This window comes from Halichoerus grypus, chromosome 5 (assembly GCF_964656455.1).
Source record: "Halichoerus grypus chromosome 5, mHalGry1.hap1.1, whole genome shotgun sequence".
Taxonomy (NCBI): Eukaryota; Metazoa; Chordata; class Mammalia; order Carnivora; family Phocidae; genus Halichoerus; species Halichoerus grypus.
In genome coordinates this window covers 79,039,515-79,066,808 of record NC_135716.1, presented here as the reverse complement: position 1 = coordinate 79,066,808, position 27,294 = coordinate 79,039,515, and the positions used below count along the sequence as shown (strand labels likewise).

The 27,294-nt window shown below is 37.1% G+C and overlaps 1 protein-coding gene and 1 long non-coding RNA gene across 6 annotated transcripts in view; one reads left to right on the top strand and one right to left on the bottom strand.

Annotated features, from left to right (window-relative positions):
* Nucleotides 1-20,509, bottom strand: part of LOC118542114 (uncharacterized) — a 235,307-nt gene extending 214,798 nt beyond the window's left edge. For all 3 annotated transcript variants that reach the window (XR_013447901.1, XR_013447902.1, XR_004920422.2), the window contains exon 1: nt 20,408-20,509. This is a non-coding gene — a long non-coding RNA (uncharacterized LOC118542114). The remainder of the gene's footprint in view (nt 1-20,407) is intronic.
* SNTG1 (syntrophin gamma 1) overlaps nt 20,252-27,294 on the top strand; it is a 922,421-nt gene continuing 915,378 nt past the window's right edge. For 2 of the 3 annotated variants that reach the window (XM_078072397.1, XM_078072398.1), the window contains exons 1-2: nt 20,253-20,480; nt 20,870-21,662. The gene's annotated coding sequence lies outside the window, so the exon portion shown is untranslated. Of the gene's footprint in view, nt 20,481-20,869; nt 21,663-27,294 lie in introns of all 3 variants that reach the window. The other variant, XM_078072400.1, reaches the window with a different exon arrangement.

Genomic DNA, 27,294 nt, shown 5'->3' with positions numbered 1-27,294 from the left:
ACTGGGTATCTACCTAAAGAAAATGAAAACATGAAATCAAAAAGGTATATGCACCCTTATGTTTTTTGCAGCATTGTTTTCAATAGCCAAGATATTGAAGCAAGTGAAGTGTTCATGAATAGATGAATAGATTTTTAAAAATGTGATACACATACAATGGAATATTACTCAGCTATATAAAAAAGAATGAGATCTTGGGTATTTTAGTATCTTACTTGGGCTTAATCTGAGAATTCTCTCTGTCCAGTGGTAGGCAGCCCCTGACATCTCTGTTTATTATTTTATTTTTTATCCTGGCTTTGTAGGTCTTAGCTTAGTAGTAAGTCAATGATTAGTCAGTGGTTATGATCAAACAGCTCAAGCCCATTAGGTTTCTACTTTCTGTTGATAGATCTGTATGTGGGTTTGGGAAGCACATTCAATGTTTGGAAGGCTTCAAGTCTGTTCCAGTTTTTCCTTTCTACCAGGTCTTTTCAGGATTTCCTTGAATTGATTATAGCCTCTCAAAGGGCCAGGAGTGTGTTGGGTGCTTGCCTCCCTCAGGTCTCTCCTTCCAAATATGTAACCTCCTGATCAGTAAGGGATTTGTAAAGAGCAGAACTATTCCTTCTATGGTTTTCTATTGGTGTATGCTCTTCAGAAATATTTCTCTATCAAGATTTCTATCATTAATGACAATGACAATGGGCATTAGTTTCTCTTCTCTGTTCCAACTCAAAATAGTACCTTCTACCAGCAAAGCTAGTTGTTTTCATGGCCAGCATCTCCTGTTAACATTTTTTTTAGAGAGAGAAGAGGGAGAGAAAGAAAGTGAGAGAGGTGGGAATGGGAGACAGAGGGAGAGGGAGAGAGAAGCTTCACGCCCGGCATGGAGCCTGAGACAGAGCTTGATCTCACAACCCTGAGATCATGACCTGAGCCAAAATCAGAAGTCAGATGCTTAATCAACTGAACCACCCAGTCATCCCATCCTGTTAACCTTTCTGAAGGAACTGAGCTGGGTAGGGGTGAGGGTGTGTGTGGGAGAAGCCCCAGACAAAGACACAAGAGACTCATATCAAACCAACAGTTTCTTATGAATAAATGTTTTTCTATTTGTTGTTTATCTTTGGTCAATTTCTGGAATCCTAATAATGTAAAGGAGTTTTTGACAACTTTGTTTATGTCATAGTTTGTTTTTTGCTGGAGGGAGTAATGATTTCCTACCTCTTTACTCCAGCATGGTTGGAAGTGCCTCCCCACCCTCCCCATCTGGTTAATTTCTATTTGTCCTTCAGTGCTATCCTCTCTGAGTTGCTTTCTTGATACCCCTGTAACCTAGGAGAGATGTTCTTCCTTCCTGTTTCCATGGTATCCTATATGTTGCTTTATTTAGCCTTTTACAGTTTACATTAAAAGATCCTATTGACATACTTGTCTCTAACACTAACTGTAAACTTCTTGAGGACAAGAACTGTATCTTATTTCTCTCTTTGCCCCCATTGTGAAGCATAGTGCCTTGCATTAAATATGTGCTCTATAATCATCTAGAAAATTGTTAGTATGATAAAACCATTTTATCTTTATGTGTATGCTATTTCTGCAACTAGACTGGAAAATATTGTGGGTAAAAACCAATTTTCATTCTTTTTCTTTCTTTTTTCACAGAAATTTGTAACATGCTACATGCAATTGGTGTTCAAATACCACCATTTTAAATGAGTATTTGCTAAACTATTTGCTTCATCCCAAAATGCCATTAGGTCTCTCAACATCTTGCCTTTATACATTATTTAATTAATTTACAAATCTGTGTCTGGATCAACTATGCCTATCTTCCTTGACTGATCAACTTGTCATCCCTGAAATCTCAAAGATCATGAGGTACAGGAATCATTTTCTAATACATTCCTGCTTCATTGTTCAGCTAGGCAGTGTCTCTGTTACAGTACTTTTCACACTCTATTAAAATTCCTTTTTACTTCATGCCCAAGAGGCAAATTTGCTTATATCTTCAAAATCACACACAGTGCCTAATATAGAGTAAGCATTCAAGAAAAATCTTGAAATAAATGAATTACAGTACATTCAACCAAAAGCTTATTAAATATTTAAAATATTAATAAACTCATCTGAACTCTTTTTTTATTATGTTCAGTTAGCCAACATATAGTACATCATTAGTTTTTGATGTAGTGTTCAACAATTCATTAGTTGCATATAACACCCAGTGCTCATCACATCACATGCCCTCCTTAATACCCATCATGCTGTCATCCCATTCCCCCACCCCTTCCCTCTGTAACCCTCAGTTTGTTTCCCAGAGTCGAGAGTTTCTTACAGTTTGTCTCCCTCTCTGATTTCTTCCCACTCAGTTTTCCCTCCCTTTCCCTATGATCCTCTGAACTATTGCTTATGTTCCACATATGAGTGAAACCATATGATAAATGTTTTTCTCTGCTTGACTTATTTCACTTAGCATAATCCCCTCCAGTTCCATCCAAGTCGATGCAAACGGTAGGTATTCATCCTTTCTGATGGCTGAGTAATATTCCATTGTATATTTGAACCACATCTTCTTTATCCATTCATCTGTTGAAGGACATCTCGGCTCCTTCCACAGTTTGGCTATTGTGGACATTGCTGCTGTGAACATTGGGGTGCACGTGCCCCTTCTTTTTACATCTGTATCTTTGGGATAAATACCTAGTAGTGCAATTGCTGGGTGATAGGGTAGCTCTATTTGCAGCATCTTGAGGAATGTCCATACTGTTTTCCAGAGTGGCTGCACCAGCTTGCATTCCTACCAACAGTGTAAGAGGGTTCCCCTTTTTCCACATCCTCGTCAAAATTTGTTGTTCTCTGTCTTGTTAATTTTAGCCATTCTAACTGGTGTAAGGTGGAATCTCATTGTGGTTTTGATTTGTATTTCCCTGATGGCTAGTGATGTGGAGCATTTTTTCATGTGTCTGTTAGCCATTTGTATGTCTTCTTTGGAGAAGTGTCTGTTCATGTCTTCTGCCCATTTCTTGACTGGATTATTTGTTTTTTGGGTGTTGAGTCTGATAAGTTCTTTATATATCTTGGATACAAGCCCTTTATCTGATATGTCATTTGCAAATATCTTTTCCCATTCCGTGGGTTGCCTTTTAGTTTCGTCAACTGTTTTCTTTGCTGTGCAGAAGCTTTTTATCTTGACAAAGTCCCAAAAGTTCATTTTTTGCTTTTGTTTCTCTTATCTTTAGAGATGTGTCTTTCAAGAAGTCATTGTGGCTGATGTCGAAGAGGTTACTGCCTGTGCTCTCCTCTAGGATTTTGATGGATTCCTGTCACATTGAGGTCTTTCATCCATTTTGAGTTTATCTTTGTGTATGGTGTAAGAGAATGGCCCAGTTTCATTCTTCTGCATGTGGCTGTCCAATTTTCCCAGCACCATTTGTTGAAGAGACTGTCTTTTTTCTATTGGATATTCTTTCCTGCTTTGTCGAAGATTAGCTGACCATAATGTTGAGCGTCCATTTCTGGGTTCTCTATTCTGTTCCATTGATCTATGTGTCTGTTTTTTGCCAATTCCATGCTGTCTTGATGATTACAGAGCTTGTAATAGAGCTTGAAGTCTGGAATTGTGATGCCCCCAGCTTTGGTTTTCTTTTTCAACATTCCTTTGGCAATTCGTGGTCTTTTCTTGCTCCATACAAATTTTAGGATTGCTTGTTCCAGTTCTGTAAAAAATGTCGATGGCATTTTGATAGGGATTGCATTGAATGTGTAGATTGCTCTGGACAGCATAGACATTTTAACAATGTTTATTCTTCCAATCCATGAGCATGGAATGTTTTTCCATCTCTTTGTGTCTTCCTCACTTTCTTTCATAAGTGTTCTGTAGTTTCTAGAGTATAGGTCCTTTACCTCTTTGGTTAGGTTTATTCCAAGGTATCTTATGGTTTTTGGTGCTATTGTAAATGGAATTGATTCCTTAATTTCTCTTTCTTCAGTCACATTGTTAGTGTATAGACATGCAGTTGATTTCTGTGCATTGATTTTGTATCCTACCACGTTGCTGAATTGCTGTATGAGTTCTAGTAATTTGGAGGTTGAGTCTTTTGGATTTTCCACATAAAGTATCATGTTATCTGCAAAGACAGAGAGTTTGACTTCTTCTTTGCCAATTTGAATGCTTTTATTTCTTTTTGTTGTCTGATTGCTGAGGCTAGGACTTTTAGTACTATGGTGAACAAAAGTGAGAGTGGGCATCCTTGTCGTGTTCCTGACCTTAAGGGCAAAGCTCTCAGTTTTCCCTATTAAGAATGATATTCGCTGTGGGCTTTACATAGATGGCTTTTATGATATTGAGGTATGTTCCCTCTATCCCTATACTTTGAAGATTTTTAATCAAGAAAGGATGCTGTATTTTGTCAAATGCTTTTTCTGCATCAATTGAGAGGATCATATAAGGATCATATGAACTCTTAATCTCTTAAGGCAGAAATTTAGCTCTTATATTTTATTTCCTTTTGATAGAATAGTAGCTTGGGTGATTAGAATCAAGTTTTCTTATTGACTTAGATTACTTTTTATTTTGATGTCTGGTGAATTTATTAACAACAGTTTCTAATATCTGCCCAATGTTCTAAAGCAATTATCCTCAAATATGGAAAAATGGGAAAAGCATGTTTATGTGTAGATTGTATATAATTTTAGCATTACAGATTTATTATCTTGCCAGAAAATTAGTATTTTTCAACTGTTTTGTATATGTGTGATTGACATCAACTTATATTATAGAATTCCAATTCAAGAGATGGCATATCAGATATTAGCTAAATAACAAACTAGCAACCTTCAGAATAAAAGTAGAGCAAGTTAAAAATCTGTAATTTGATATTGCCATTAATATAGTGTAAATCCTTGAGAAAATGTTATTCTATGGAGGGTGTAATAGGAAAAGAATTATAAGAAGGAGAATATGAAAAAAAAAAAAAAAAGAAGAAGGAGAATATGGTCACTTTTACCTTTCTGCCCTACTGAGAGGCTGAGCTCTGAGGTTCTACAGCATAGGTTTAAGTAATGACTCTTCATTTGCTTGTTACCGGATCTTGGGCAAGTAACTTAATGTTTACCTTTCTGAACCTGTTTTGGCATCAGTAAAAAGGGAATAATAGAAGCTAGAGAAGTGTATGGCATTCAGAAACACCAGCAGATGTTAGCTCTTATTATTACTACAATTACTATTGTCATTATGGTCATTCTTATGGGCAAGCGGCAATGAAGAATGTTTCACATCAGGAAAACTTACAAAGTTTCAGGTAATGTATGGCTTGAAAAATAATACTTATACTTCAGAGAAGTAGAATGTTTCTTTCTAAGTTAAATAAATTCAGGTATGTCAATCCAATAAAGGCACTGAGCATAATGCTAAGGAGAATAAACACACATCTGAAAAGCAATAAACGTTTTCAATTCACTGAATTTAAATGCCAGTTAAATTACTACACAGTGTACCTTTTACCAAAAGACATTCTGCCTAAAAGATAATTAAAAGACTTTAAATATGGATGAAGTAGTTTCTCCTTCCCTAAGTAATAACACTATAATAACTTGCATATCAGAAGTAGCATAAGACAAACATGGTATGCTCTTATGCTATGAAAGTCTGAAATCCTGCAGTAGTTTAAACGTTAAGTTTCTCTCTTCCTCCTCCGTTTCTCCCTCCCTCCTTCTCTCTTTCCTTCAAGGTAATCTGTTCTCTAGCACGTATTGTGCCTAGAGTAAACAGATGGCATTCAGAGTGCTATCAGGTTATCAAGTCCATGCATAACCCCCAGGACTAGTGAGCTTCCTTCCATAGCATGCTGCTGGAGACAAGATACTGCTCTGACAAGCTGTTACCTGAGCTATGTGAAGCACTTTTAAAGAACAGTATTGAAGCTGCTCAGCCTTTTAAGTGCTCCGCCATTATTCCCAGCAATGCTTTTTTTAATGGAGGTTTTTATATAGACAATGGAAACAATGTGAAAGACAAAAATTCCCTCTAAAGTTGTTTAGAAAAAAAAGCTTCAGTTTTGGGGGAGATCATATGGCTCTTTTTATTTTTTTCTCTAGAAATTATTGGTCTAAAAATGACCAAAAAGAAGAAGATGAAGAAATGATGCGTTCATATTATATTTCTGCCTATTTATGCCTGGAAAACTTGCCTACTTCCCATATTCTAAATAAATTACTGGACATATTTGATGGCCACTCTTTAGAACACAGGCTTTCTTTTCCCCCAAGCTGAATAACTTTTTTAATACCTTTAATGGGCATGGATAATTTAGAATGCTGATAAGAACCATAACTACTTTTACCCAGAAAAATGTGCATATGTATATATACACATCAGCAATTCAACAGTCAATTCATGTGGTCCAAACATTTCAAGGACTTACCTGGCATATGAGTTTGTGTCTAGCATATATATCATGAATAGCACCATGCGGTATAAATGTGCCTAACCTTAATTGTAATAAACACTAATTAGGAATAATGTTGACACTTGTATAGCAGCAGTCTGTACATTAAAGGCAATTACGGAATTGAATAGAATAGAAAGGGTAGGTTAAAGAGTGACTTCAGGGTGCTAAATAATCAGACTTTGACCACTTGTTTTGCTTGATGTCAATATCAGATAATTAATGGTGATCACTGTCACATTCAGCATTATAAGCATATTCTAAGCTTTTACAAGGATAAGTTTCATATTGCATCTTAGTAGTGAAAGGGATCAAAATATGTCACCCCAAAATATACCATTTTGGCATAATGATTATTTTCAGCTGAAGGCAATTGAAGTATATATGTCATCCTGAGCTAAGGAATGGGATAGGGGGCTGGGACTTCAGAGGGGAGAAGGGCAATTCACAGGGAAGTAAGAAAAGGGCAGATGTTTGGTAGTAAGATATTTGCTCTACCAGATAGATGAGTCACTTGGGAAAAAAAAAATTATCTCTGGCAAAAACTCATTCTGGGAAAGAACCCCAATTTAGGTTTTTCTAGGTAGTTAAGGGAGGGGCAAAATTTCTCCTGGGCCTGCAGGGTCTCAATTGCCTTCAACTCAAAATAGTTCATGTGCAAAGTGGCACATTTTGGGGTGATTTTTTCTGAATCCCTTTGAGGTATATAAACATGATATAAATATTTTTGCAAAAGGCAGAGTGCTGAGATGACTAGATATATTTTTTCTTCCCTTTAACACAGGCAGAATAAGTTTATCTTAGCTAAATATATGTAGATATATACGCCGATGTTATAACCCCAAATCCATTAATCTAGTCAATTCATAGAAATCGTTATTTTAATCCTCCTTGGTGTCTTCATGTTTAAAGATTACACTGTTACATTTTAAATATATATTTTTTAAGATTTTATTTATTTATTTGAGAGAGAGAGAGAATGAGAGAGAGCACATGAGAGGGGTTAGGGTCAGAGGGAGAAGCAGGCTCCCTGCCAAGCAGGGAGCCCGATGTGGGACTTGATCCAGGGACTCCAGGATCATGACCTGAGCCGAAGGCAGTCACTTAACCAACTGAGCCACCCAGGCGCCCTACACTGTTACATTTAAGAAACTTTTAGTAATAGTTACAAGAGTCAAGCTTTTAATGGTTTTGCAGATAAAACCATACTGGTTGAGGTCACATAGTTGAAAACTCTGTAAGTTAGCATCAATTAATATTACCAGTTGACTTGCCTCTAGATTTATAGTAATGATTTGAGTAAAATAATAAATTAAAATTTAAGTTCTAAATTCATTTCTCAAGTATTGGTTGTAAAGCACTTGAGACGTTTTTGTCCTCCCTCAGCTCCCCCATGCCACACACTGGGGTTAAATAAACTAATAGCTAAGGAGCTAAATTAATAGTCTTGCTGATTTAGCTTCATTATCTGGGGGAAAATCCCATTTGCCCCAGTAACACCATGGTGCTTCTCCAGCCAAATTCTCTGTTCTCTGGTGTCAAGAACTTTGAAGGGTCTGAGATTTTATTCCACTTACAAACTAACGAGCTAGCCTGCCACAGTTTAGTGTATGCTGGCAAAAGACACATGGATCAAGAGGCAGAGACAAAAGACTTTGTTACTCATGGCATAGCAAGCAGAATGAGTGTCGTGTTCACTTCAATTTCTCTTGTTCATCAAGCCCCATAGGTATGATGCCAAGGTGGATGCTGTACACAAAGTGAGTTTGCCTCACAGTTGAGGAACACAGAGTTTAGGAAATCTCCAGTTTTATAAAGGGGCTGTAAGCAAACCTGCTCAATTTTTGCCCCATAGGGACACATTGCCTTTACTGTCCTGGTCAGAAAAATATCTTCCCTCTGTCCTGGAAGAAGGCACTCTACTATCTCTATCTTCCAAGGCTGTTTGCTATACAAACATTCTTGAAAAGATAACGCAAAGCAGAAACTGTCACAAGACACGTAGAAACTTCATAAGGAATTTCTCATCCCAACATCTGGTTCCTCCCATCATTTATCAGCATGAAAGGTATTTTCCTTTTGATACTACTTTAAACCAAATGTGGGTGAGGATAAGGAAAAAAGAATCAAAGCAATACTTATAAAAATGTTAATGTTATAACATTAATATGTTATAATGTGTTATAATTTTTAAACACAAAAATTCATACTCATGAATATTTCTATATCACTTCTTTTGGATTTAATATGACATCCTACAGTAAATGAAATGCATATGCCCAATCTTTTCCATTGTATACCATTACTTATTTATTGCATAAAATTGAAAATAAAACATATGCATATACATATATTTGTCTCTAAAACTGAAGTAGTGTTAACTATGTTTTCGATGTAAAATAACAACTATAGTTGTGGATATCAAATATGGTATTCTGTATCTCTGTGGGTGAATTCTAAGGTTTCTCACTTGATTCTTCAAATATATTTATTGAAATGTTAAAGACATCAATAAGATTTCTTTTTTTTAAAAGATTTTATTCATTTAGAGAGAGAGAGAGGCACATGAGTAGGGAGAGTGGCAGAGAGAGAGGAGGTGAAACAAGCAGACTCTATGCTGAGCTTGGAGCCCACTGCAGGTTCTATCTCATGACCCCAAGATCAGGACCTGAGCCAAACCCGAGTCAGATGCTTAACTCACGGAGCCACCCAGGCACCCCAGCAATAAGATTTCTTTATGGAAATTTTTCTCTAAGTAGAATATATTTAAGCAAAATGGTAAATATTTAGTACATTGAACAAAATTTTCTTTAACTTATGTAAAATATTAGGATCTCAAATATGAAAAAATGTATATAAAGTTAAAATCCTTAGTATTAACACAGCATCCTTGTAAAATGTTTTGATTTTATTTGTTTTTAGGATATTAGCTGATCCATGTCATGTTCATTAAAAGTAGATTTTTTTAAAATGTCCTAAAATTTCATTATTATACCACTAAGTTGTCCCAAAATATTCTCTAAAAATTTGATAGTTTTATGATTGGAGCAGAAAGCTATGTCAGACATGATAATTTTGATAGATTTTAATAAGATACAACTAACTTACTGCATTTACCAGACACTGAGAAATATCTCTACCCTAATTCTTATTTTGGGCAGAGATTCTTTCAAAAACTAAGATGTAAGTTACCTGTAAGTTCAAAACTCTAGGGGCATCTGGGTGGCTCAGTTGGTTAAGCATCTGCCTTTGGCTCAGGTCATGATCCTGCTGTGGGGCACATGAGTGATCTGCTGTCCCTGGGTTGCCCACCTTCAGGCAAGTGAGAGCCCTAATGCCTGCCCACCTTCAGGCAAGTGAGAGCCCTGATGCCTGCAGTGAATTCTCTGCATTCTGCAGGTGGAAACAGATCAGTCTCACTCTACTGCAGTGCTACAATGAGTTGATTTTCTAAGTTATTTGCACTCTCCATATCCTTTATTGGGAGGAAACCTCATAAAAATGAAATATAACATTATAGACTTCTTATTTTTTTCTCTGTAACTAAAATAATTCTTATTTATCTACTTATCCATAAATTCATTTCCACTCTCACTCTCCTGTATGTATTTCAGGTCAATTGAAACCAATATGGACTCACTGTAGTGTGATACTGTTTTGCCACCTAAGCCACATTAGCTACTTAGGAGCCTCCAGATTTGCTCTGCACCCTGTTATCACTATATTGTAAACTCACTGAGCTTGGGACAGTTTCTTCTCCATGGTCTGTTGGAGTTCCTAGCAAAGTGTCTAGCAAGGTGCGCTGCAAATAGCAGGTACCCCAAAACATTTACTAACAGATTGTTGAATAAAAGCATGAAGGTACACAATAAATGAATATTATAAGGAATTGTTCTAGACAATTAGAATTTTGGAAGATGCTGGGGCCATTTAGACACAAAACGAATACTCCTTATACAGACAAAGCTTGATTATTAAGATCTTTGAAAATTTGAGATCTGAAAGCATGCTTTTACCACATCAGAAGAACATCAGAAGACAGAACAATTTTGCTTTGCACATGTATATTTTCATTGGTTATGAAATCTGTGTTGTATAATTCTTCATTTTTCTATATGGAAGATAAACTAGAAAAAGAGAAGAGTAAGATGAGCAGGAAGTTGAGAGAAAGTAGGAGGAAAAAGCAATAACAGAAGTATGAGGGTAAGAGGAGGAGAAGGCAGTGGGAACAGAAATGAAGGAGAAAAGAAAAAATATAAGTAAAATGAAAGAATAAACCTTTGATATTACAAAGTGTAAGGAAACGTTGTCAGAGTTTTTAGCCAGCATTGGAAGTTCAGGTTTCCTTTTGACTATGATAATCTGAACCCAGAAAAAAAGAAATATAAAATTTCCAACTAAGATTGTTAATAAAAATATAGAAATATAAAAATTTAAAGAAAGCATAATTATTTTGTATGAAAATATTTCTTTGTGATCTCATATACGTATATTATATGTGTATGTGTATAGTTTATATATAGATACTATAATATTTAAATTACATACACACACACTGTTAAATAAATTTGATTCCAAGATTAAAACATAAGTTTAGGCTTCATTTATGAGGTTTTGCAGTGCAAGAAACTGCTCTTTGAATAACTTGATTTTTTCCTAGGATGAAGGATTTATTTGGTGTTCGGAGTGTATATACTGTTTTCACGTGTCCAAGTTGGGGGGGGGGGCAGGTGTTAGGGAGAGGAGAATTCCAAGATTAGCTAGGAACAGCATTGAAATCTCTGTGGCTGGAAGTCAATTACTTTTGTGATTTAGTTGAGGTAGTGGACAGTTACTTGGCATAGGAATTTTCCAGGTGGGCTGACAATGCAGCCATTGCATGAATTTCATATACCTTTGTTGGGCCACCATTCCATGTGTCCACTACTTGAGAGTCTAACCATGTCCTTCTATTGTTCATTTCCTAGTGTCTCAGATATGTAAGTGATGTTTTCCCTAATGGGCTTGCTAGATAACAGGAATCTGGAGCTATCTATGTCCAACATTTCCATTAAATGTTTGAAACACTTGGGCAACTCAGAGAAAGAATAAGATAGAGGAGTGGTGATGCCTGCCTTGCAGGCTTAAGCTCTAGAATACAAATGTGCATGATCTTCTCTGGGCTTCTCATTTGTGAGAGTCAATATATTCCCCTCTTTCGCTTTAGAAAAATCACAACAACCAAAGGAATTATGATTCCATGTGAAAAGTGCTATAGAATGATATACCGGGCTTTTACATTTTCTTGCTCCAACTGATTTCAGCACAGAAGAAAAAAATTAAAAAGAAGCAATCAAGTATAATAAAAGCAGGAGGATGATGTGACCAACTCAACTGGGTTGTTTGGAAAAGGATTCATGGAAAATGTAACAGTTGGGCTCAAAATAAGATATATTATATCAGTTAGTTATTGATATGAAACAAACTACCCCTAAACTTAGTGTCATGAGTCAAGGTCATCTAATTTCAGGTGGGTTTGCAGATGTCTTGGTGAGCTGGGGGAAGGCTAGGAAATGGTTGGGCTAGAATAATGTATGCTGAGTGGACTCAGCTCTGCCCCATATCATTTCTCTGGCTGGCTTTTCCTGGTTATCATGATGAGGGGAAAGGTCCAGAAGAGAACCAGAGAGTTCAAAGGCTCCTGAAGCCCAGATCTAAGATTAACACACCATTACTCCTGGTTCCATCTCTTAGTAAAAGCAAATTTCAAAACTATCCTGATTCAGGGGAGAAATAGATTCCAATTCTTTATGAAAACTGTGAAGTATATTGCAAAGTATGGATACAAGGAGGCCATTTGATTAATTAAATTTGTTAATCCAATCAACCCACTAGATAGATAGAAGATAGATGATAGATAGGCTTTACACATATGTATATATCTGAACCAAAAAAATCTGTCTAGTGTGTAGATAGATTGTACCCTACTATATAGTTGCATCTTTGACAAAGTTTTTTTTTTTTTCTTTCACCTTAGGAGTTTATGACAAGGTAATGATTCAGTATAAAAAGAAAGCAACATTTATGTTATATTCACAGTTATCAGAATCCATCATAAATTTATACTTTTATACATTAACTTTGGCATTGTGCTTGGTTCTAATCTTTTTGAAAAAAAATATATGTATTAAAAAAGCAAAGAAAAAGTTTCTGTTTGTCCTTTTTTTTAAAAAAAAACTTTTCTGTTATAAAAATCTAAATGAGTTTATGTTTGGGATGCTCTTACTTAAAGAAGATATGTTATCTGAAATCTACAGGGGAGGATCCTGGAGAGAACTTCAAAGATATTAAGTGGTTATCACCCAGAGAAGCTTGGATGAGAATGAATTTTCACCACACTTGAATGGCATTTTTGAGGTGCTTGGACAAAAATGCAAGTTTTGTGGCATTTACAGAATTTAATCTTGGGGAATTGGGTGCCATACCTCTAAAAGGCAGATAGTCATCCTCTTGAGAGGCTGAAAATTTAATATTACAAGAAGTATGCAATATTGACACACACATATTAAGATGTGAAAAGAGGAAACAAACAATGGTTGCAAATATAAGTCCACAAAGAGAGTCACAAGGGAAAGTTACACATATTAATTTGAAGTCAGGCTGCCTTTCACATGGGAAACTCTATACAGTAGGTCCTGGAGAGAATAACACCATAACAGAATTCATTTATCATGTATGTATGGCTTAATGATTCTCCCTAGTAAGGCAGGGTAGGCCAGGCAATTTCCTCTCTTTCTGTCTGTCTGTATCACACATACACAAACCGTACATTAGAAAGCATCTACTTTAAACCTGTATTTCCATTTCTTTGACTCTTACTCCAAAATAATGCGAACAATAGAAATGATATTTCCATGAAACTATTCATAGAAATAATATCAAAATTAGAAAATAGCTATATGTCATAAAATAAAGACATGACCAATTATTTACCTCCACATAATAGTTATATACAGTCTTTAAAAGTGGTTATAAAGACTGCATAACAACACAGAAAAGTTGTACATATTGTGTTCAATTAAAAGTATTAGAAAAAATTGTAAGTATACTGTGATAATTAATGGGAGATAGGGCAATATATTGAAAAATGTTTAGGAGAAAATACACTGTAATTGTGATATAATTGGTAAGGATGTGCCAGATGATTTTCTTCACTCTTTTCCAATTTTTTTCCACAGTTAATTGTATTGGGTTTTGTAATAGAAGATGCACCTATAGATAAAAGCAATCATATGCATATTTCTCCTACAGAAGTGAAAATAATGAAAGTGTAAAGAATGTAGATCAAAGAGAATGAAGGGAAGGGTATAGAACAAAATTTGTGCTCATGCCCTTACTTTTGTTTTTGCTAGACTATGAATAATTTTAGTAATTTTAAACATGAATATAATTTAGTTGATTATACTAAAATATTATAATTATAGACACATACAAGGTGAAACTCTCTAAAAATAAATGCTTATTACAACATCAAAAATACACCTTTGGTGGTTTCAAAATGGCTGAGTATATTTTTAAAAAGCAATTGTCATGGGAAGTAACCACAGTATTAAAGCTCTTTCTTATGCCTGTAAATAACAAATGTTTCCCGGGTTTGAAAAACAAAGACAGTATTTTGTTTAATTTTGTACTCTTGGCAATTATCACAGTGCTTCAGTTTTCTGATCATTCAATTACCAACCATTTACTGAGTACCCACTGTGTGCTGCACACTGTTCTAAAGAAGGGGATTCATAAGCACACAAGGTTCCTGTTTTCCTACAGCCTGGATTGCAGAGGGAGAGAAGAATCAATAAGGAAAACCACACATTAATAATTTCCCATAGTGATACTTGTTATAAAGACATTAAAACAAACTGATGGATACACAGAAAGACAATGAGGATTGTTTAAATTGGCAGGTCAGGGGAGGCCTCATTGATAATGTCACATTCAAGCTGAGATCGGAAGGAAAAGTGGGACCAAACATGTAAAGATCTGGGCAGTAAGAGTAGTACTTCAGTTTTGGTGAATGGCAATGTGCAAAGTCTCTAAGTCCTAGAGTAGCACTAAGTTTGGCGAATATGAAGACTTGAAATGTAGGTGATCAAGGAGGAGAGAGTGATGAAATAACTATCACACTTGCAAAGGTTATGCTCAATGCATTAGGAAACCCTGGGAGGTTTTAAGCACAGGCACCATATGGAATGATTTGTGTTGTCAAGAATCCATTCTTATTGCTGTGCAGAGGAAAGATTCCAAGGGAAAAACTGGCTACAATGAGATTAACTATTGGTATGTTACCGATATATCAATTGCACTAGAGTGAAACAGTTATCCTGGGGGCGCCTGGGCGGCTCAGTCAATTGAGTGTCTGCTTTTGGTTCAGGTCATGATCCTGGGGTCCATCAAGCTCTCTGCTTAGTGGGGAGTCTGCTTCTTCTCCCTCTCCCTCTGCCCCTGCTCATTCTCTCTCTCTCTCTCTTGCTCACTCTCTCTCTCTCAAATAAATAAATAAAATCTTTAAAAAAAGTTATCCTGGAGGAAGTGGGTGGATTTGGGAAATATTTTAGGAACAAAACAAGAGTTTTTCTTTGCTTATTCTTTGCATATGGTGTGTAAGGGTAGATAAATATTGGCATGGCTCCTTGGCTTTGAGCTTTAACTGGGTAGGCAGTGGTGCATTTATTGATGAAGACTATGGTCAGAGGAACAGTTTCATGGGGGTGATGATCCAGAGTGTTGTTTCAGACATGTTAAGTTGAGATGTCTAGTAAGCATTCAAGTAGATACGTCAAATACACAACTTGCATCTACATATATCTGGGACACAATGGAGTCTTTTTCAGATTGAAGTGTCAATGTCATAGAAATGATAGAGTCAAAGCAATGGGATTTGGGATTGGATGAGATCACTTAAGCAGATAATGCAGAAAAAGAAGAGCAGAGTTCCAAGAACTAAGTCGTAGGAATTCCAACATTAAGGGGTTTGAGCAGATAAGGTATCAGCAGGGAAAACTGAGGAAAAATAGCCATTTATGTGAATAACTTCACAAGAAGGAGGCAGTTATCAAATTGGTCAAAGACTGCTCTTGAGTCAGGTAAGATGTTGAGTATAATGTTAACTTCAAAAAGAAAAGTTATTTTACCACAAAAATGGGTTTATTTGAGAATAGCAGAGAATTGCAGTTTGGGATGTGCAAGTTATGGCAAACCAAAGGCAAGTCCAACAAACAAAGGAGAGGAGTTATTTTATGGAGAAGAAGGAGGAACTTGGGAGGCATGGTTTTGAATGAAAGTCCACTGGAGAAAAGCAGGAGTTCAGGGTGATGACAGTTTCCCCTTGGCTGAGTTGTAGTAGGGGTAGTCAATTTCTTGTAGGAGATGTAGTATACATTTTTTTCCCTAGCCATGTAACTGACACTTCTTCCTGTAACTGACAGTGAGTGGTACCACTTCCCATTCTTGCCTTCAGACTCTACTTTAATGAGTTCTCCCTTTATTAATTTTCACAAATGTAAGGACAGGATAATGACCATTGGATTCAGAAAAAGAAAACTCATTGGTGACCTTGACAGAGAAGCCCAATTAGATGGGTCTAGAAAGAAAATGGTGTAATAAGAGGTGAGAAAAATAAAATAATAAAGGAGACCATTTTAAACAATATTTCCAAGAAATGTTTCTCTAAATAATTGGGTAACAGCTGGAGGTATCAGAGTAATAATTATTTATTTTTATTTATATGTATATATAAACATGTGAATACACTCATGCACATACACATGCATGTTCATCCACAGATACACATATATTTAAAAGGAGATACTAAAGCATATATGTATGCTTATTAAAAAGAATGCATATTACTAGGCAGTTTAAAATATTTAATGTGGCATATAGGCTAAATTGGCAGTATATTTTTTAAGGATAGTTTCATTTTGTCATTGGTTAGCAACCTGCTACCCTGCAGGACTTGATGACCTATGAAAGGATCTCCGTAGTACTGAATACCTGAAGTGGAATTTCCACATACTTGTATATCAGTTCTACTCACATTGATGTGTTTGAATAAATTCCCTGTTTGATGTTAGTGAACAAGAAAAACTCTCCAAGACACTGTCTCTGAAGAGATGTCCTAGAAATGGACCAGCCTGTTATATGTTGAGCATTTTGTGAACAAGGGCCTCAGCCAGGTGTTGTCTGTTAACCTTGCAAAGCAGGTTGCCTTATTTCTGTTTTAAAATGAACATACAGACTCAAAAAGTTTAAGTAACTTATCCAAGTAACAAAAGCTGCACTTTTTTTTTTTAAGCAAGTCATACTCAACTTTTTTTTTTTCTAAAGAAAAAAAATAATAAAGTGCTCAGGGAGTCATTTTCTAAAATGAAATCTTACACATGGGCAGCTGTGGTTTATACTGCTCAATTACACTAAGTTTATCTCATCTCCACTTGTTACTTTCCCCAACAGAAAAATCAAACAAATGTAACTGATGGATTTTTGTACTTCAGCTACTTTGAAGCCAGTGGAGTTCTGAAATCCCGTCTACCTTTTTCCTATAACTGAAGTCAATTGAGCTAAACTAATACAAAAGCAAACACAAAGTCCTCTAGATTTACCTGATGATAATTCAGCAAATTAGAACATGTTAGCTGGAGGTGGTCCAGTTGCAACTGACAAAAGTCAAAAGTCCATGGTATTCCAAGAACTGAAATGGAAGACCTGCATAGCCCTGCTTCCTCAATATCCCCCTGACCCTATTTTGAATGATTCTCTTAGTAATGCTTTCTACATTTTGGAATCTTTTTTTTTTTTTTTCAGAAATTCGACATTTCATTAGGAAACAAACAAAAGAAAAATTTTAAATAGGATCCAATTCGGAAATAATTGGCAATAGGTAGGTAATACTTAGTTGTACTTGAACACAAGAAAATACCAGCTCGATATGATGCTAGAGATGTTGAAGCCATTGATTGAAAAGAGTCAAATGTGGGTATTGGGTTATCTCTAAAAGGAAACATAAGTAAAATACAGAAATAATGAGAAAAATATGTTAATATAAAAAACAGAACCCCCAAGTAATCTATTCAGTCTTGAAACTGAGGTGTAGAAATAGTGACCAAGAGATACTCCATCAATAATATCACCTATTTTTTATAGAAATATACAAAGGTATTAAGATTTTACATACAATGCTTTTTTTGGTATATGACAATTCAATCAGGTTCACAGGAATTATATTACCACCATTTTATATATGGTGTCAATGTAGCTCAAAATAGGAGGCTTGTGTAAGTTATACAGAAGGTCAGAGTTTCATATTCAATGATCATTACTCTAAATCATATTGCATGGATATTTTGGTTTATATTTCAAACTCCCCCCTTCAAAGGACTTCAAATTATTTCCAAAATGTTTCACAAACTAATGTTTTCTAAGATTCCTATACTGTGAAGAATGGGCTGGGTGGGATTGTATCCTAGTTTTGTAAACAGAGAAATTGAATGATCTGTTTTAGGATTCACAGTAACCATTCTAGAGTATTAAATTTTTTTAAAGATTTTATTTATTTATTTGACAGCGACACAGCAAGAGAGGGAACACAAGTAGGGGGAGTGGGAGAGGGAGAAGCAGGTTTCCCGCTGAGCAGGGAGCCTAATGTGGGGCTGGATCCCAGAATCCTGGGATCATGACCTGAGCCGAAGGCAAACCCTTAACCGACTGAACCACCCAGGAGCCCCTATGTTTACATTTCAAAAATAATAACTTAAAATAATAAAAAATTACATTTAAAAATTTTTTTAAAAAGATCTGCTCCAAGGGTGACATTTCTTAAAACATTTCTTTGATTGATCCCAGTATATCTGTCCCCTGGTTTTGTTGTACTTTACTCATTTGTAGCATCAGATGTTAGACTGCATTTAATTTTCATCATCTTAATTTCCCTAACTGGTTATACAACTTGATGTGGAAAAATATGGAGTGGATTTTGCTTCTTTAAAAAAAAAAACTAACATAATCTTACTGGGACTGACAGTTCAAATTAATCAACCGCTTCTTTTTTCTCTTCCAGGCAGAGAGGGAGGAGGAGAAAGATTGAGGGAGAGAGAGACTCTGCATTAATGTCAATCAGTGCTTAGAAAGAGAATCTGTTCCTCTAGGTCTGAATAATCAAGTGCACATGGTTTTAATTAGTAACATCTTTGTACTCTGTGCCTCATTTAAATGCTCTTCTTTTATTTGGTGTGTTAAATTTCTGCAATTATTCTTGTTTTTACATGTCTGGAGAAAATAATTCAAACAATCGAATCAACTGGAATTAGCACAGAATTAAATATTGCGGAGAGATGCTTCTTTACTGACAGGGAGAGAGTGACCCCTGAAGAGTTCCTGTCCTCTGACAAAACCCAGCACTTTCTCAAACTTCCTTGTACGGATGACACACACTCCTTCATGCAGATACAAGAAGCGTGTGTTCCTCCACATTCAAGGAAAAGGGAAACTTCATTTACCACAATCCTGAGATATCCATCTATTTTCACACGGACCTTAAAGCAAAACACACCCTTCGAAAATTAGCCTCAAGTAACAATTCCAGGTAGGTTTGTGTTTAGTGAGACCAAAATGCTTCATCAGGCACGGTTCCAGGGACTCACACGTTTCAACCGAGCCTCTGCTCAAAAGGCCTGTTAGAGTTAAGTTGGTAATGGGCTTCTTTCCACTGCGAACATCTGCGTGTGGAGCTCCACACAGCGTTCGCCGCCTGCAATGAGTCCAACACTGGGCGCAGCCTCTTGCAGCCAGAGCCGGGAGCCGGCAGGGCGCTGGTGCTCACCCCGGGAAAAGAAGGGAGCGCTGCGCAGCGAAATGGCTCAAAGTCCAAAGAAAACATGAACTTTTCGTGTGAATAAATAACCTGCCGGTTTGATTTTCATTCCCAAGTGATCCCGGTTCAAACACGTTTCAGCTCAAGAGAACCAGCTAGCATTCTGCTGGCTGCTGGCGTCCCCCACGTCCCTCGCTCAGCCAGTGCCTTGGAGAGCGCGTTTACCTCCAGGAGACGAAGACTGGCCCACCCGGCATGGACGGTTCCAGACCCGCGCGCTAATCCGTAATGGAAGCGTGGGAGGAAAGCACTGTGCTTATGACTTCCTCTGTGCTGTCAGAATCAGAGGAAGAAGATTCTGAGAAATCGTCAAGGAAGGGAGGCTAGGGACAGGCGACAGCCCCTCTCCTACCGCCCTAGAGAAATTAGTGTTTCGTTCCGCCCCCTCGCTCCCCCCGCACCCGTAGTAATTCTTTTCCTAATTCTCCTGGCTCAGAAATCTACACTGCCGAAGTTCAGAGCCTGAAGGGGTGGGCTGTGTTACCTACATTTTCCTTCTTCACCACACATAGCTCCGAGGGTCCCAGGGGATGCGATTTTGATCAGTTTTCCAACAGTTTCAACGTTGTGTATTTCAATTCCCCGGCTCACAGCACGCACATCTGCACCCGTTGCAGAGTGTGGGTGGCGAAGCCCTCGGTGACCGCCCTGGGGACCACCCACACAAACCCTTCCTTACGCGTGGCATCCGCGGGTTATTAAGAGCAGGTAGAATGGGCAGAAGTGGGGGAACTGTACAGAGCGGGAGCGAAGTGCCTGCAAGGCCTGGGGAGACTCTGGACCAGAGAGGCTAGCGGGCGGCGTGGGAGGCAAGGGGAAATGCACTGAAAACCCAGGCAAAGGGCCGGGTGGGTTGGGCATTGTTCTGGCTTTAAAAGGGCGGGGATGGTCGAGCCCTCCCGCTGACTTTATGCATTTTTTATTCGATCCTTTGTGAAATCAGACTCTTCCCACATCCCTGCAAGGAGCCTGGGCCGTGGGCGGCTCTAGATCTCTGCCCTGGGAACGCAACCTCCCGAGGCTCCCGGCTCGCCACTCTGTTTCGCGAGGCTCCCCAAGCATTGACACTCACATGAACCGCGTCCGGCTGGATCCTCTTAGCTGCTGTGCAACGGTTCCGAACCAATCTAGCAGCGTTTTAAAAGGTAGCAAAGCCGAGATAGATGCCTTTCCTTTTCTTTTTCTTTTTTTCGTTCTGTCTTTTTATTTTTTTAACTAACCTGTCATTTCTGCTTGGAGGGTCCAAGAAGAACCCACGACCTCTTTACTGTGTCTAACCCAGGGATTTCAAATGGAGCTTTTCAGAATTTAAGTATGGTCCCCCTAATTGGTAGTCAAGATTGCGGAGTCTTCCAAAATAACCCTTTCCATTTTCTGTAATTAGAGACCCAAAGAAACTCTGGATTTTCCACGGTACATAATCTATATTTATTCATATTCTCTCTCTCTCTCTCTCTCTCTCCCTCTCCCCCCCCCCCACTTCCTCGTGCGCGTGTATGCGCGCGCTTGTGCGTGCGTTTCCTTTCATTCCTAGCATTAGGAAACTCGTTCAGGGCCACTGAAAAGTCAGGAGAGGCTCAAATCTGATTTCCCACGGATTCTCACCTCTAATGTCAGATAACGCCCGGAAACATTGCCACCAAATAAGTATGAGAGTATTATTTTGGAAAAACAGTTAATCCCTACCAAAATATAAAGCGCCAGAGGAAAGAAGGGGAGACTGGAAGACAAGGAAGCTCTTTGCATTCGCTGGTGGAGGAAAGTGCGATCTGGGGAGGGGCTGGGGGGGTTCCAGTCCGTATACTTCAGCACCGGAGGGGATGGACAGCGTCTCCGGACTGGTCCGCAGCCACAGGGACAGAACTGCGCTGCCCTTGCCGCCACTGTCGTCGCCACGGGCATCTGGGCTCCCTGCTCCTCGCAGCTAAAAGGCGGTGCCTCCTGATACCCCTTGGTCCCCCCTTCCTTTCCTTGATAGACGGAAAGTAACCCTCCTTATCCACCTGCTACAACTACTATACAGGGCTCTGAGGAGTCCTCTTGTTCCACAGATCAAACTCTCAGCAACAACTTCAAGAATAATTCTCCGTAGGGGGCTGGGAGGAATGAAAGCAGGAGCGTGAAGCTGAAGTTCTTAGAGGCTCTGAAAAACCATGGGCTCTGCAGAAGGGGTCGAAGTGCTCAAAGGCCTACACTTCATGAAATAAACAGAATGCTCACCGAGAGTTCCAACTATTTTGGAAAGAGCTTTGTGAGAGGAGGTTCCAGATCTACTCACATCCCTACATTAGAGAAACTGAAAGACTTCTAATTCCTTTACTTGGCTGGTAAGTGATAATATACTTACTTCTACTTATTTACAACTCTAATGACTTTTTTTAAGTAAAGGTTTTAACAGAAAGATTATAAACAGTATGATCTTGCTGTGTGAATTAAGTAGATAATTTTGTTTTTCAATGATGTTCTTGCAGCATGATCTTAGGAAACCTCTTCCCTCATAAAATAGTAGGATATTTTACTTCTCTGAAGCCTCTTATTTGACAAGAATATTAAAAATAATATGTATTGCCTTTTATGATTACAGTAAACTCTCGGTTGAGTATTTTTCTTAGTGCTGATCTAATATATTTTTGAATTTGTGTGTGTCTTGTTTTTTTTCAAAACTAATATAATCTGGCATTTTGTAAAAGGGTCTTTCATGCATGCAGTTTAAAGTGATCTTATTTGTTTTATATAGTATTCAAGACTCAAAGTTACAAGTAGAGATGGTTTAGCAACCTCTTCTATTTTATTTTATATGATTATAATTTGCCAAACCAGGTATAAAAACAAACACACGTATACATACACACTTGATCTCTCTCTTTACCCCAACCCCCAAGTATACTTGCACCTGTAGAATCTTACCTAAAGAAATACACACTTTTTTTTTACTTAGCATAGTCTTTCCAGCCTTTTAAATCTTAAGACGGCTTGCTTAAACCAGATCTGCCAGAAGGGAGAAAATGAGAAGCTTTAGTGTCCCTTTTTAGGAGAGCTGGCTTTTGATACCATTCTGACTTCTTCGTTCTACAAAATGCGTTTGTCACTGAAATCCAAAAAGCGATAGGCCAATAGGTTCTTGACAAACCATAAACTTTAAAGTGTTAATTAAATCTGTTTTCTGTTGATTCTTGTTTCTCTTGTCTTCCCCTGGAGGTTTAAAAGTACAAGCTTTCACAGTGACCTTGATAAGCATTCTGCTTTAATAAAAAAAGGTTCACTGGGTAAAGGCAGTTACACAAATTTATAACATATGCCTGGCATTTCTCTAAGAGCTTGATCAATTCCAATGAGAACATTCAGTTCAGTGGAGAGTGTTGACTTGCAAGTATGGACTTCTACAATCATATAAATACATGTGATGCTATATGCATAACCAACACTGTGGAAAGAGTTTGCCCCTTTGAAAAATTATAGTTCTTTAGGTTTCTCTTTTTATTTCATAGTTCATATATAACTGATATAAAATGTCTCTAATATATATCCATACCTATACTCCTCAATTTCAACATAAAAATCATCTGAGGCAGTTAAGATGGTATTTGTTGGTGAGTCGATGGGCCCTTGTTTTGCATTGGCTCAGAGTGGCAGTTACACTCTGAGGAAAAATCATTCTTAACTGTCACTTACCGCTTACCATGAACCTGCTTGCTTAGCAGAAAGGGAGCAGAGGTATCTATGTCATTGAGCTCCTTGGGGGCTGTTTTGCCCTATATAGGTCAGAAATGATAATCTGAGGAAAAGAAAATGTACCGTTGATTTGGATTCCTTCCCAGGAGACTTACAATGTGCTCCTAACACAACCTCATTTTTTCCCCCTAATTTTAGAGATATGGAAGTGAAATTACCACATGGAATGATAAATCATGTTTTAAGAGAATTACGGCATATTGTTAGACTTTTATTTTGGTTGTCAATTGATTACCATAGAGAGACTCCCCTGGTCAGCAGAGCATAAAAAGAAAGCAGAGAATGTATTCCAGGAAGCATGGCTGTTGGTATGTGGCCGCAGTTACCTTCTTAGTGGTAGAGGGGGCAGGCTTGCCCTATGTGTGGCTGAACTGCACAAAGTGAAAGTTACCTTTGCCTAATTCCTCTGGAGATTTAGTCACAGAAATAAATAACTCAAATTCACCCACCCAAGCTCAGGCAAGGTGCATGGAAGCTCATATCAATCCTTATCTTTGGGGGAATGTCATTACATTGAGATAGACTTTTGCAGACCAACTTAATGCCTACCTACATGCTAATATCTAACTGTCCTCCACTCCCAAAAAAGAAAAAATAAATAAATAAAAAGGGAGTTGATGGGCTAATAAACCAAACCGTCCTTTTGTACTGAATCACCTGTCTTTAAAGAGAAATCAGTAATTTATTCCAGGATATCCATATCTTATTAAAGTAAGCTGTTTTGATAGTTATTTTGGTCTGTTAGAGAAAAAGGATGCATGTGGTTTGGCCAGATAGTAATTCAGCATCCCCTCTCCTGGGGTTGGGGGCGGGGAGTATTGTTGGTAAGGATAAGTGTTGTTGGCTGTTGCTTATATTTAAGACTCAAAAGAGAAAAGCAAAATAGGATTGCATAATCAGGAAAATGTAAGGTGTATATAGGACAGAGGATAATTAACAGTGAGCCCTGGATCTGTTCAATTGCTTTTCTTCTTTTAATAAGAAATAGTTGAGAGTGGGACAGGGAGTTCTGCCCTGAATCTTTAAGTTATGAAATATTATAAAACTGCTTCTTGGTTAACTTTTTCTGTGGGCCATCTAAATATTAATTTGATATTCTAATGTAATTACTGATACCATCATATCATATTGGATTTGAATATCTTTAGTTTGCCTTTGGAATTGTTGCTTGCTATATATGTATTTATCAAAATGTAGGATTATGAGATGATTATTATTGGAACTTAGGAAGGCCTCTGGTAATTGACTTTTATTTTTGTACCATTTAAAAGATGTGAATTCCAGGCAAATAGCACTTATTCATCCAATTCTAACAAGCAACGCAAAAGCCACTGGTGAAGAAAAGCATATTGTAAGTCAGAAATTATTTCTATAGTCATCTCACCTCCCCAGAAACCTGTACAGTGAGTCATAGAATAGCACTCAAATGGAAAGAGACCTCTTATTTAGTATATTCTTTCTGTTGAGCTTAGGAGAATGAGTTGTACATGGCATGCGTTGAAAGAAACAAACATGCTGCAGTATAAAATATGTTATGCATCATGATGTAGCAGAAGAAGTACTGTTTAACAGTTAAAAGATCAGGATTCTTGAACTGCTTGTCATTAGATCTTGGACAAGTCACTCAACCCACTGAAACTTAATTTTTCTTCCCTAAAAGAGATTATTTTACCTACCAATCAAGGCACAATGCTTTATATATGGTTGACACCTAAATATTTGTGGGACAAATGAATGGATGCCTACTCTATGAAAGGTTGAGAGTCACGATATGATGCTTTTGAGAGCATTTTGGAAACCTGAGTGCTGTATCTTTGAATTATTATAAATAATCTCCAATAGCATTGATTCCCTCATTCATTGAAAAATTCCCTGCTGATTCCTATATGGTGGACATATCTCTTACATTTAAGAACTAAAGTGTAGGTAATAAAATATTTTCCTGTTAACTCAGCATCAATTTTTTATATCTCTTGATTGAATCACTATTAGAATGCAGGTAGGACCTGGTTTAAAAATATTTATTACTCAAAACTGACACCATGTCTTACACCAAATAGTCAAGCCTAGGTCAGCATGACTCGAGTTCATTTTAACTAGTTTCATTTGACCTTAAATGGATCAGTCACTGCCTTCATGTCATCATTTTCTGGTCTGTAAAAGAAGAATGATATTTAATCCTATGAGTTTTAGGATTAAATGGACTTTAAAACTAAATATCTAACAACACATGTAGAAGCATTGGATTTGATTTAGGGTGAGTGATGATGGAATGAAGTGTGGACAACATGGACTGATCCATGGAGATGTCCTGGAAATGTTGTGATTAGTCCAAAGCTTAGACGTCTTCAGGAAATCTCAAGTTAAGCAACATCTCATTGCTTATTTTCTTTCTTAAGTTGGAGTTTTAAAATATGATTTTTTAAAATGTAATTTTTGAACATGTGGTCTTTATAGATTTCTAGAGTATCACTAAAAATATTGTCATAGTACGTTTAAGAAATCTAAATTGTGATGAAAATTATAAAATTACCTAATTAGTGATAGAATTTAAAGATTATTTTTGGTTTTATTTGTTATCGGTTACCAAAAAGGAAAAAGGAAATAAACTACAAAGAAAGGAAAATGGGAAAAAGGTAGGAAATGAAAGGTTATTAAAATAATGTCATGTGACCAAGAACTTTATCTTTGAATTATCACTGTGAAGCTTGTTGAACACATTCTATACAAAGTGTCAGAAGATCATTTTAGATTTTCCTAAATTTAGTCTTCAAATTATCAGCAAAACTAAAGTAATAATATTTTCTTAAATTAAAAGAATCATCAACTCAATGCATTAGAATAGTGGCTAATTCTTTATCACTTCATCACATTTAATGCACATACTTGTATAAGTTTTAAAATTAAAATTTGTAAAGTAGTTATAACTACATTTATATTTAGCAAATATATTACCAGTTACTCAATATTTCAAAGAGCTGAAGATTTAATTTTTTAAAGGAATAAATGCTTACATGATAAATTCATAAATAAATTTACAGAAAGTAGGAATCTTTTAGAAATGATATCAGAATTTTAACAATATAATGTTACTCATATAAAACAGTTGAAAAAAATAATATATTTTCTTTAAATCTTCTCAAACAGCTAGCTCTATGGTGAGAAATAAATATCTGAGATTAAGAAATTTAAGAATGTTTTGATAAGAGAAAAGTGTCAATTGCATGGTTATATATTGAGTATATATGAAGTCTAGAATCAAATATATTGGTTTTCTCATCAACTCATTATGTGATCTTGGGTAAATCACTTTATCTTAATTTAATAGCTTATCTGTTTTCTTGATTCTCTTGGGAATTCATTATCATGTCTATTAGAAAACAAACACACAAAAACCTACAGGTTTAGTTGAGCTCAAAACTTTTCTTCTTCTGCTTCCCTCAGATCATTCTTCTCGAAAACATTCCCTTCTTTTATGGTAGAAAGTGCATGAGATTTGGGATCAGTTGAATCCTGGTACACAGTCTCATTAGCTATACAAACTTGGGCAAGGGATGTAAATTCTGAGTCTCTTCATTTTCATATGTAAAAGAAAGAAAATTTCCACCTCAAATGTGGTTGGGAACGTTAAAATAACAGAGCATAGAGAATGGTTAGTGCACTGCTTCTTCCCAGCAGGAAATTGGTCAAGTTGGTGTTTGTTATTACTTAGCTTGTTAGGCCAATCTGCATCTGGTGGCTCTCACTATCCCACAATTTTCTCTTAATATTTCTCTAGATAAATCTCCCATTTTGTCTTCCAGAGCGTACTATGCTCATCACTACCTAGTTCTTTTCTTCATGCTTTGTCCTAGACCGTTTCTTTTTCTGTTTACTTATCCAAACCTACATTTCTTTTTTTTAAAAAGATTTTATTTATTTATTTGACAGAGAGAGAGACAGCGAGAGGGGCAACACAAGCAGGGGGAGTAGGAGAGGGAGAAGCAGGCTTCCCACTGAGCAGGGAGCCTGATGTGGGGCTCTATCCCAGGACCCTGGGATCATGACCTGAGCTGAAGGCAGATGCTTAACGGCTGAGCCACCCAGGCGCCCAAACCTACATTTCTTTGCATAGATTGTAAATTGAAATGCCTACTGGGCTTAGGCATATAAGCTAATGAGTGTGGCTGGTCAGAAGAGCCTGCAGCAAACTGCAGAAAGCAAGCCCCCCAAGAGGTTCCTGACTCT